The sequence below is a fragment of the Dipodomys ordii genome, unplaced genomic scaffold (assembly GCF_000151885.1).
Source record: "Dipodomys ordii isolate 6190 unplaced genomic scaffold, Dord_2.0 Scaffold58, whole genome shotgun sequence".
Lineage (NCBI taxonomy): Eukaryota > Metazoa > Chordata > Mammalia > Rodentia > Heteromyidae > Dipodomys > Dipodomys ordii.
This window is the reverse complement of record NW_012267274.1, coordinates 10,091,165-10,101,328: the sequence shown is the minus strand read 5'-3', so window position 1 is coordinate 10,101,328 and position 10,164 is coordinate 10,091,165. Positions and strand designations below refer to the sequence as shown.

Sequence of the window (10,164 nt, the reverse complement as noted above, 5' to 3'; positions counted from 1 at the left end):
GTAAAAACATTGCATATGCATATATAGCACATACATGTGGATTTATATACACACATGTCCATATTCCTATACATGCATTCGTGAATGCACACACATTTCTCTTACTGGGGACCAACTCTCCACGCACCTATGGAAAATGGCTCCAGCTCATTTTGGCAGTAGACAAGTTAAACAATACATAAATGTACCTTCTTCACCTGTAAGAGTTACAGTCTAAACGATCTTGGAGTCTAAAATTTCCTCAGTAAAGCCAATTACTAAGGTAACTTGACATTTGCTGTAAAATATAAAACCTCTTTTGAGTATATTAATATTTGGATTGCATTGAATACTCTTTAATGATTCGCTGCAGTCAGATAGGGAAACAGCTGGATTTCTTCATCCACAGGCATAAATTACATTTGGTGATGCTGTAGTAGAGATTAGCAGGGCTATGGTTTGGTCAAAGGAATCTTTAAGCATTGATAAAGGCCGTTGCATTCACTTAGAAAGCTCCACAATGAAAGTCACCATTCATGGGTCCGGAGCCTTCTCGAGGCAGTGTGTAAGTGAGACCAGGTGCTCTCCCTTGACAAACGCTTTGTCATGTGAAATACATGAACTCCTTTTCTCCCCAGACTGAGTCGTTTCAGATCATTGTCTCTTCCGTAAGACAGGAAGAGAAGCTAATCTATAAAACAATGAGACTTCACTTTGGGTGCCAAAATCTGCAATTACACTGTTTAGAGGGGCTTCCTGAATAATTCCTGGGATATGGCTTGACATGAATCTGGATAGTCAATTCAGAGCTGGGGTGTTGCCAGAAGAAGGCTGAGCAATTTCTTTCTACTAGGCATGTTCAAGGTGAGCTGTGGTCTCTTCTCTAAGCTATGCACTCCACCTGCACGGAGCATTGAGTGCTCCTCTCCTCATGTTGGGTTTCCTCCTCTGAGCTGGATTTCTAGGTTTTGGCAACCAAGTATTATTGTAGAAAGAAGACACTTTCAAGACATTCAAGAATGTAGCGATGGTTTACACATCGACTAATTTTAAATGGCCTTGTTGTAAGAAGAATCACCTTGAATACCATACTGCTCTTCCTGGCCAGACTGTAAGCCAAAGCACCAGTGAACTCTCAGAACTGCTCTCTTTCTCTCACTATTTTCCTTCCTTCCTTCCTTCCTTCCTTCCTTCCTTCCTTCCTTCCTTCCTTCCTTCCTTCCTTCCTTCCTTCCTCCCTCCTCTTCACTTTCCTCCCCTTTCTCTTCCTCCTCCTTTACTTCCTCTTTTTCCTCTTCCCCCTCTCTTCTTCTGCCAGTACTGGTGCTTGAATTCAGAGCTTCTCTTGCTCAACTTATTCACTCAAGGCTGGTGCTGTACTACTGAAGCCATACCCCCACTCCTGGTACGAGTCAGCTGGACTTTTCTGCCTGGGCTGGCTTTGAACAGTGATCCTCGGATCTGAGCCACCGGAAAAGCGAGGATGAGAAGTGTGAGCCACTGGAACCCAGCTAGATCTTGTCTCTTACTAAAAGTTAGTCTAGGATGGATAATTTTTATAATTTTCCTTAGGAGTATATTGATAGGCCAATTTTAATATCTCCTCTTGAAGTAAACCAACATTATGATGATGAATAAATCATCTTAATGGGTCTTTTCTAGCCTGGAATCACAGACTAGAGGTTTTGTGTCTTCACAATGCTCCTTGAGACCAACCTAAGTTGATTGTCTGTTAGGTGCTGATGGTGAGATTGTTTCTAAATACTTTGAGGGTTTTTTGTTTGTTTGTTTTGGTTTGGTTTTGCTAAGTGGGGTTAGACTCTAGTCACACTGGCTGCTTATCTGTCCCTTAACCATGATGCCACATTGAACTCACAAGCTGTGCAGAAGATTACACACAGGTGAAGAAGCAAAGTAAGCCAGCCTGTCAGCTCACTTTCGTGTGATGTTCTGAGCCTTTCTTGGTGCCTTCTGCTCAGAAGCTCCTGCCAACCCACCTCTCCAGCCCACAGGTCCTCTTCCTCCACCCTAGCTCTACCTTCTGAACTCCTATACCAGCCCATTGCTTTACTGACCCCCCCCACCTGATCTGCTTATTCCAGCTCCATTACATCCGCCTGGAATGCCCTCCTCCCCCTTAGCCAAAGTTTAATCTGGTTCGTAACTTCATTCTGCATGGTGCTAATGGTGAATTATAAGAGATTCTTAAGAGCAAAAGAAGCCACAATATCAGATAATAAATAACATGTGTTCTTCCTGTCCAGTTAGAGAAGCCTGCTGATAAAGTGTAGAGGAAGAAAAGTGGGAGGGAATCCTGGAGGAGGCTCCTTGCAGAGGGCTGGCTTTGGGCTGGGCTTTGAAGGGTGCTAGGAGTTTGGGTTGGCAGAGAGAATTTGTTAATTTTTATTATCAAAATTTCATTATCGCCGGGCACTGGTGGCTCACGCCTGTAATCCGAACTACTCGGGAGGCCGAGATCTGAGGATTGTGGCTCAAAGCCTGCCTGGGCAGGAAATAACCTCCACTTAACCACCAGGAAACCGGAAGTGGCTCTGTGGCTCACAGTGGAAGAGCACTGGCCTTGAGTGAAAAAGCTCAGGGACAGTGCCCAGGCCCTGAGTTCAAGCCCTGCAACCAACAACAACAACAACATTTCATTGTCAAAAATAATAAGAAGCTCATGCCTATAATCTTAGCTATCTGGAAGACATAGATCTGAGGACCGCAGTTTGAAGCTAGCCTGTGAGATTCTTATTTCCAACTAATCATTAAAAGCTGGAAGTGCTGCTGTGGTTCAAGTGGTAGAAAACCAGCCTTGAACAAGAAAAGCTTAGGGATAGTGTCCAGGCTCTGAGTTCAAGTCCCAGAACCAGTACAAAATACAACAACAATAACGACATCTACTACTACTACTACTCAAGCAAATGAATGAATCTAACACTGATTTGGCCGTTTAATATTTAAAGCATTTGACTACATATTAAAAACAAGTGTAGTACCAACCAGAGTGTGCCTATCCTGCCACCAGTAACCACAGCCATCACATGACAGAACTGTGAAATTAGCCTAACCAGGGACTATGGGAATTGCTTGTCTACAGTCTGTCTCCCTCTTCTAGAATGTAAATGTGTCTGCACCAGGTGACAGGACAGCTGGGTATGACTGTTTCTTACTTCTTTGTTCAGTTATTGGTTCCCATTGGCCTGGTCTGAGCTCAAAATTTCATAGGCGTTGGAAATTTCAGGGACATTGGAAATGAAATCAGAAAGATAGGCTGGGCAGAACAGCAGTGGTCTTCCATTTCTGAGAACAATGGAGAACCAGGAATACAGCAAGAAACTACTAGACCGTCAGCATCATTGCCAGCCTTCGTTACCTGCATAACTTCAATGAACTTCTTAGTCAGCGCTGGGCATTACAACTTGGTGTTTGACATGAATTACCTCACTTGGCCTCATAGAAGGCCATGACGGGCATCCTGTTATTATCTTCCTTTTACAAATGGGCATTCTGAAGCTTAAAGGTCTCCAGTAACCTGCTCCAGGTCATGTAATGACTAGCCACCACCCTCTGTGCCCACATACACACAGATACACTGGTCACGATGGTTTTCCTAGTGAAATTACCTAACACTGTAGTGAGGGAAATTACCCATAATTTCAGCATGGTACTACTCATAATTTCCTCATACTTTCTTCCAGGGTGTTACTCACAATTTATGCAATTGTAACATAGCTATTAAGCAATTTTACAATATACTCTTTTTTTTTATTCAGTGCTATCCACTAAAACTTTCCTTGATTGTTCCATAATATTTATAATTGTTATTTATAATGGTTGTTTAGTTCCTCTTCTACCATATCTCTTTTTTCTATTACAAATGATACTTCATTAAACACGCTCCCCCACTTATCATTCTTTACTTCCTAATTATTTTCTTTGCGCTGATTCCCAAGAGCAGTTGTACAGTGTCAGAGTGTGAACATTGTATAGACCTGAACTGTATCACCAAATTGCTTTCCAAGAAGGTTATGTTAGCTTCTAATTCCAACAATTATTATTTCTAATTTAATTTTTTTAAAAAATCTCATGATCCAGTTATTAGTTTTTTACCTAATAGAAACAAATGATACATCTCATTTGCACTTTCATTAAACATTTAAAACAGACAGACACACACACAGATATATATATTCCATTTTTAAATTGTCTGGGAAGCTTATCCAATTATATATTAGAATCTTAATATTCTCCTTTAAAAGTCAATTAAAATCCATATAGACTATAAAGAGAACTATAGTTTGACATTTTGTATACATATATTTTCTAACAAGCTGATAGAATTTATTTTTATTTTCTGTGTGAATTAACTTTCATTTCCTGTGCCCTCACTGAACAGATACTTGGAAGTTTGTTTACAATGTGTTATTGTATAATTCCTTTAGGAGCTTCAATCTTCAGCAAGTTTTTGTTCCTGCATGTATGACATTCTCTGTTATTTTTGACCAGTTTTCATTGATTTGACTTTTTCAGCTTGATCTTTTTTTCATAAGGAGATTGCTTTTGGTATATTGGAAGGAAGGACTGTAGTAATTATCCTCACTGTAGATGTTTATTAATTTTTATTTGCTCATTACTTATGATGCTTTATTATAGATCATGATTTTTCTATTTAATTTATGGGCTCCTCTCCTGTTCCGTGGACTCATTTTATTTGGTGGCATTCTAGTCTGTCTTCTTCTTTCACCTGTGTCAGTACTGACATTTGAAGCCAGAGCCTTGTGCTCTCACTTGGCTTTCTTGCTTAGAGTTGCTGCTCTGCCACTTGAGCCATGGCTCCAGCCCTGCTTTTTTGCTAGCTAATTGGAGCTAGAGTTTCACAGAGGTTTCTGCTCAGACTGGCTTCAAACTGAGATCCTCTCATTCCAGCCTCCTAAGTAGAGGATTAGCAGCATGAGCTCTAATCTCTAAGGAAAATCTGTGAGATCTGCCTTTCTTCCACCAGTGTCTCTGGGCCAGTGCTGTGTTGTGTGGAAAGCTTAACTTGGTGCCAGGGCACAGCATGTGAGGCACGGGAGTGGGGGCAGCCATATTTTCCAGCTCCTCCTGATAACTTCCAAATGAGGGGGAAACGCCAGCCATAGAATTAACTCTTCACATTTCCCATCATTACCAACAACAGTATCAGAGTAGCTGAGTCTCATGATGCACTCTGGAAAGTTCTTTCAGGGAGTAGGTAAATATCTTGCCTGCATTGAAGAGTGACGAAAAGCTTAATTTCAGTCATCTTCCCACAAGGATAGACAGATTTCACCGAGGCCAGCCTAACTTCACAGCTACGTGGCTGCCTGCTCTTAAGTGAAAACAGACCCATGGAACAGTCAGGAAGGCAGAGGTGGTTCTCTAAATACCTAAGAGTGTGTGGAGGCCCTGGCCGACAGAAAGAACCTCCACGGGGTCCCCCAAAAGTACGTGATGACACACTGCAGCAGAGAGGAAGGCTTTCCACATTGCAAGTAGCAATATCAATAACGTAGAAACATAGCTAGTAATGCATAAAGGCAATCTGTCAGGTCTGTTTTGAGGTAACTGGCAGGAAATGGTCCAAAGACGTTGTCCTCTAGTGGAGCTGGGGAATTCCATGTCCGCCATTCTTGCTTGACTCTGAATTCAACAACCATAAATTCCAAAGCTATGACCTCCAACTCTTGCTCAGCAATCTACTTTTCTGTGATAGCCTTGAAAAAAGCCACCTAATCCACTCACTTCCTCCATTTAAAAAAAAGTGGGGGCGGGAGGGTGGCTGGGAAGGTGGCTCAGTGGTAGAGCACTTGCCTTGCATGCATGAGACCCTGGGTTCCATTCCTCAGCACCACATAAGCAGAAAAAGCCAGAAGTGGTGCTGAGGCTCAAGTGGTAGAACACTAGCCTTGGGCCGAAGAGCGGAGGGACCGCGCTCAGACCCAGACTTCAGACCCCATGACCAACAACAAAAAAAAGTTTTAAAATAAAAATAAATAAAAATACAAGGGGGGGTTGCTTTCAAAGAAAAAGCATGTCAGTGTCTCACTCCATAAATGTTTTTAAGGATCTTCACTATTCCGCTGAGGTGGACATGGGCAGGTAGGAGGAACCCTGCGGCTGTCCCCTGGGAATCTCCCAAGTAAGGTGCCACATTGACACTGTGAGCCGATAAGGCAGACGGCAAATCCTTGGGAACACATAAACAACCACGCCAAAGGAAAAGGCTAGATTTAGATGGCAGACAAGAAGAAAAACAACCCTGCCAGAGAAGCGACTTGTACCCTGGAAATGCAGAGGGGCCAGGACTCTGAATCTCCCTGTGACTCACTGATGTAAGAGCACTGCAATGTGACCATCCCCCAGCGCCAGGCACCATGGGTGACTCATCCTTACCCTGAAGCCCTGACACATAGAGGTGTGTCCAATAGATGAACAGACGGGCAACATTTTGTCAGTGAAGTAGAATTAAAGTTACTGCGTCTACTGAGAGAGGAAAGAGCGGCTGCCTGCCCCTTTGCCAGCGGGCACTGGCGATGCCCACAGGGTTTGGTAGATGTGTGGGGAAAGAGTTTCTGGTGGAAGAATCCTTAGGATAGGGCTAAACGTTGAAGATAGATGTGGCCAGGCATCAAAACTCTAAAGGATCTGAGCTGAAGTGGGAATAAAACACAGTAAAAGTTGGTGGAGACAGAAGAACAAAATTAACAGATGACCTGGACCGGCTGTATGTGAACTACAGAGGGTTTTATGTGTGCTCATTGTGTGCGTTCTTTGGGTTGAGTACAGAGTATTTATGTTTGGGGCAGTACTAGGATTTGAACTCAGGACCTCATACTTGCTAGGCAGGTGCTCTACCAGTTAGGCCATATCCACAGCCCCCCCTTTTTAGTAATTTAATTATTTTTTATGTACGGACTCATATGTTTGCTCACTGCTAACATTGGACTATGATCCTCCTATTTCTCCCACAGCTGGCCAAAATTCTTAGTAGTAAACTTATTTTTGTTGTTGTTGCCCTTCCAGGGTCCTTGCTTGCTAGGCGAGTGCTCTGCTTTTTGAGCTATGCCTCCAGCTCTGACAACAGTGTCTCAAGGTAGAGTTACCAAATAAAATCATTCCAGCGTCTCCAGGAAAACACCAAATGGTGGATGACACCGGTGCAGTGGGAAGACTGGGAGGCCCCAGGGCCCTGGTTTGGGGGGCCATGGTGGCTTCCAAGGAGGAGCCGCAGCAGCCTCTGAGAAAAAGGCAAGGAACAGATCCCCAGCCCCCTACTAGGCCGCCCAGTTAAGGACATGAAGATCAAGTCTTGGGAGGAGATCTATCGTTCCTCCCTGCTCATCAAGGAGTCTGAGACTATTGACTTCTTCCAGGGGTCACTCAAGGATGAGGTGTTGAAGATTATGCCCAGAAGCAGACTGAGCTGAGCTGGCCGGCGCACCGGCTTCAAGGCATTTGAAAATGTAGCCATTGGCTACCACCATGGCCATGTCAGTCTGCATGTTAAGTGCTCCCAGGGGGTTGTCACTGCCATGCAAGAGGCCACCATCTTGGCCAAACTCTCTGTTATCCCTGTGCGGAGAGGCTACTGGGGGAACAAGACTGGCAAGCCCCACCCTGTCCCCGGCGAGGTGACAGGCCGCTGCGGTTCTGCGCTGGTGGCCTCATCCTCGTCCCCAGAGGCACTGGGATCTTGTCAGCTCCTGTCCCCAAGAAGCGGGGGCTGGTGGCTGGTATGGATGTCTGCTACACCTCAGCCAGGAGCTGTGCTGCCACCTAGGCCAACTTCACCAAGACCACCTTTGATGCCATCTCTAAGACCTACAGTCACCTGATCCCTAACCTCTGGAAGGAGACCGTGTGCACCAAATCTCCTTTTCAGGAATTCACTGACCATCTTATGAAAACCCACACCAGAGCCTCCATGCAGAGGACCCAGGCTCCAGCTGTGGCTACAACATAAGATTTTTAGACAAGAATAATAAAGTGAATCGAGCCTGAAAAAAAATAATTCCAGATTTTTGGTGAGACATACTTACACTGAAATAAATATGCACAAACATACATAATATTGTTTTCTATTTGAAATTCAACTTACTTTGTTTGTGAAACCTGGCAGCCATATCTTAATGGCATAGCAGAATGAAATATAAGTGTGGGCCCAACTGTACAGTATAAATGGAATTACAGAATAGAATCATAGAGCATTTGACTCCATAAGGTGTCACTCCTGGGCCATTTGATCCAAACACATGGTTATTTGGTGGTCAGGAAGTTGCTCAAAGACAAGAGGATGGTAATTAGGTGACAGCAGACATTGGGTTCCCCCTTCCTGAGCACGTGCCACATGCGGCTTCCATCCAGGAGCCGGTCACCAGCCCCCTTAGCAGACCCTACCCTCTCAAGACTTGGCAGTAAACAAAACCTTCCCTTTGTCTTTCCTGTATGAAACACAGAACTGAATGGATTTTCCACATGGCAGGTAATGGATCTCCTTAGGGGGCATTTTGCTAGTAAATCTCTACTTAAAACATCTTAATTAAATGCTTGTTTTTATTATATAACAAGAAATTTGGAGGTAGGAAACTGTGGTCACTGGTTTAACTTCTCAGAGATGCCAATATTGCATGCCTGAAATGCTCAGTTCTACCTCATGGCCACAAGATGGCTGCTAGATCATTAATCATCACCTTCCTGTCCAAGAAAGAAGAGGGGAGGGTCAGTCTGCTGCATCTGACCCTTTTCTTTCCCTCAAGAAACAAATGGCTTCCTGGACTCTCTGGACCTCCATGGACTTTTTATTTCTTTCTTCCTTTTGGACGCCTGTACTGGGACTTGAACTCAGGGCCTAGGCGTTGCCCCTTCCTTGGCTTTTTTGCTCAAGGCTGACACTCTACCACTTGAGCCACACTGCCAATTCCAGCTTTTTGCTGGTTAGTTGGAGATAAGATTCTCATGATCTTTCCTGCCAAAACCGGCTTCAAACTATGATCCTCAGACCTCAACCTCCTGAGTCGCTAGGATTATAGGCATAACTTTTAATGGTGATTCTTAAGAGATTTTGGAGCCTCTAAAGAGGGAAGAAAGAGGAAATGGAAATGGCCTTAGATGACTAAAGAACATTTGGAAGAAACTATATCCTGGTATCAGGAAGCAAACGGGAGTTCATGTACTGACAAGAACTCTGGCTTTGGGACATGGCACACACTGGCTCAAATATAGGCTGGACTCCTACTCTTCATGTGCCCTTGATGTAGGCACCCAACCTTTCTGAACAGTTATTTGCTCATCTGAAAAAAATGAAGGTGTTGTATGAATGGAGGGTGAGGTCAGATTCACGTGTCATGCTATCATTTCAACGTGGCCTGTTCCCTCCCAAGAGTCATGGGGAAGTGTGATCTCCATCCTATGGCATTTCAAGGACATTAACTTAAGCCAACTTAGACACCCCTTCTCCCCCCTCCCCCGGCCTGTGGTTGAATGCTGGTGGCTTTCTAAGGAGGAGGAAAGAGAAGAGAAGGCAGATGTGCTCCCTATCTCTCAACACCTCAGTAACTCTCCAGCAAGAAAGCCATCACCAGATGTGGTCCTCCCAACTTTCACCTCTAAAACCATGAGCCAAAGTAAACCCTCTTTCTTCATAACTTACCCAGCTTGTGGCATCATGCTATCGGCAACATGGGAGCAGTTGGGAAACAAAGAGAAGTGATTCATATTTGCAAACATAGGTTAAATAGACAGAATGTTTTCCTAGTTAAACGTGTCAACTCTTAGGTGTAGATTTTCCAAAACTAAGTTCCAAATTAGCTACATTTTCACTGTATATGAGACCTACAGTTTAACAGAACCCTGAGAGAATCATTATAATGGTCACTTTCTTTGCCTGGATCAACCATATCCATAATAGGAAACAAAAAGTATTATTGGGAAATATTTCTACAGCACAGTGGGGCTCTGCTCCCCTTCTAGAATTGCCATTTCTAGATGTTTAGTGCTGGATGAAACAAGTAAGTGGCATTTTGGAGCCTGTCTAATTTTCAAACCTGTTTTATATTCAGATCCTCATTGGAAGAATACCATAGATCGTAAGGTGATCTATTTAATTTTGAGGGCCAGACTCAACCCACTGTCATGACCACCTACAAAATGATCCTTGACAGC

At 43.8% G+C, this 10,164-nt stretch overlaps 1 pseudogene; it reads left to right on the top strand.

The window, feature by feature from the left end:
• Window positions 1-7,283: 7,283 nt before the first annotated feature.
• On the top strand, window positions 7,284-7,994 carry LOC105989739 (annotated as a pseudogene).
• Window positions 7,995-10,164: the final 2,170 nt, after the last annotated feature.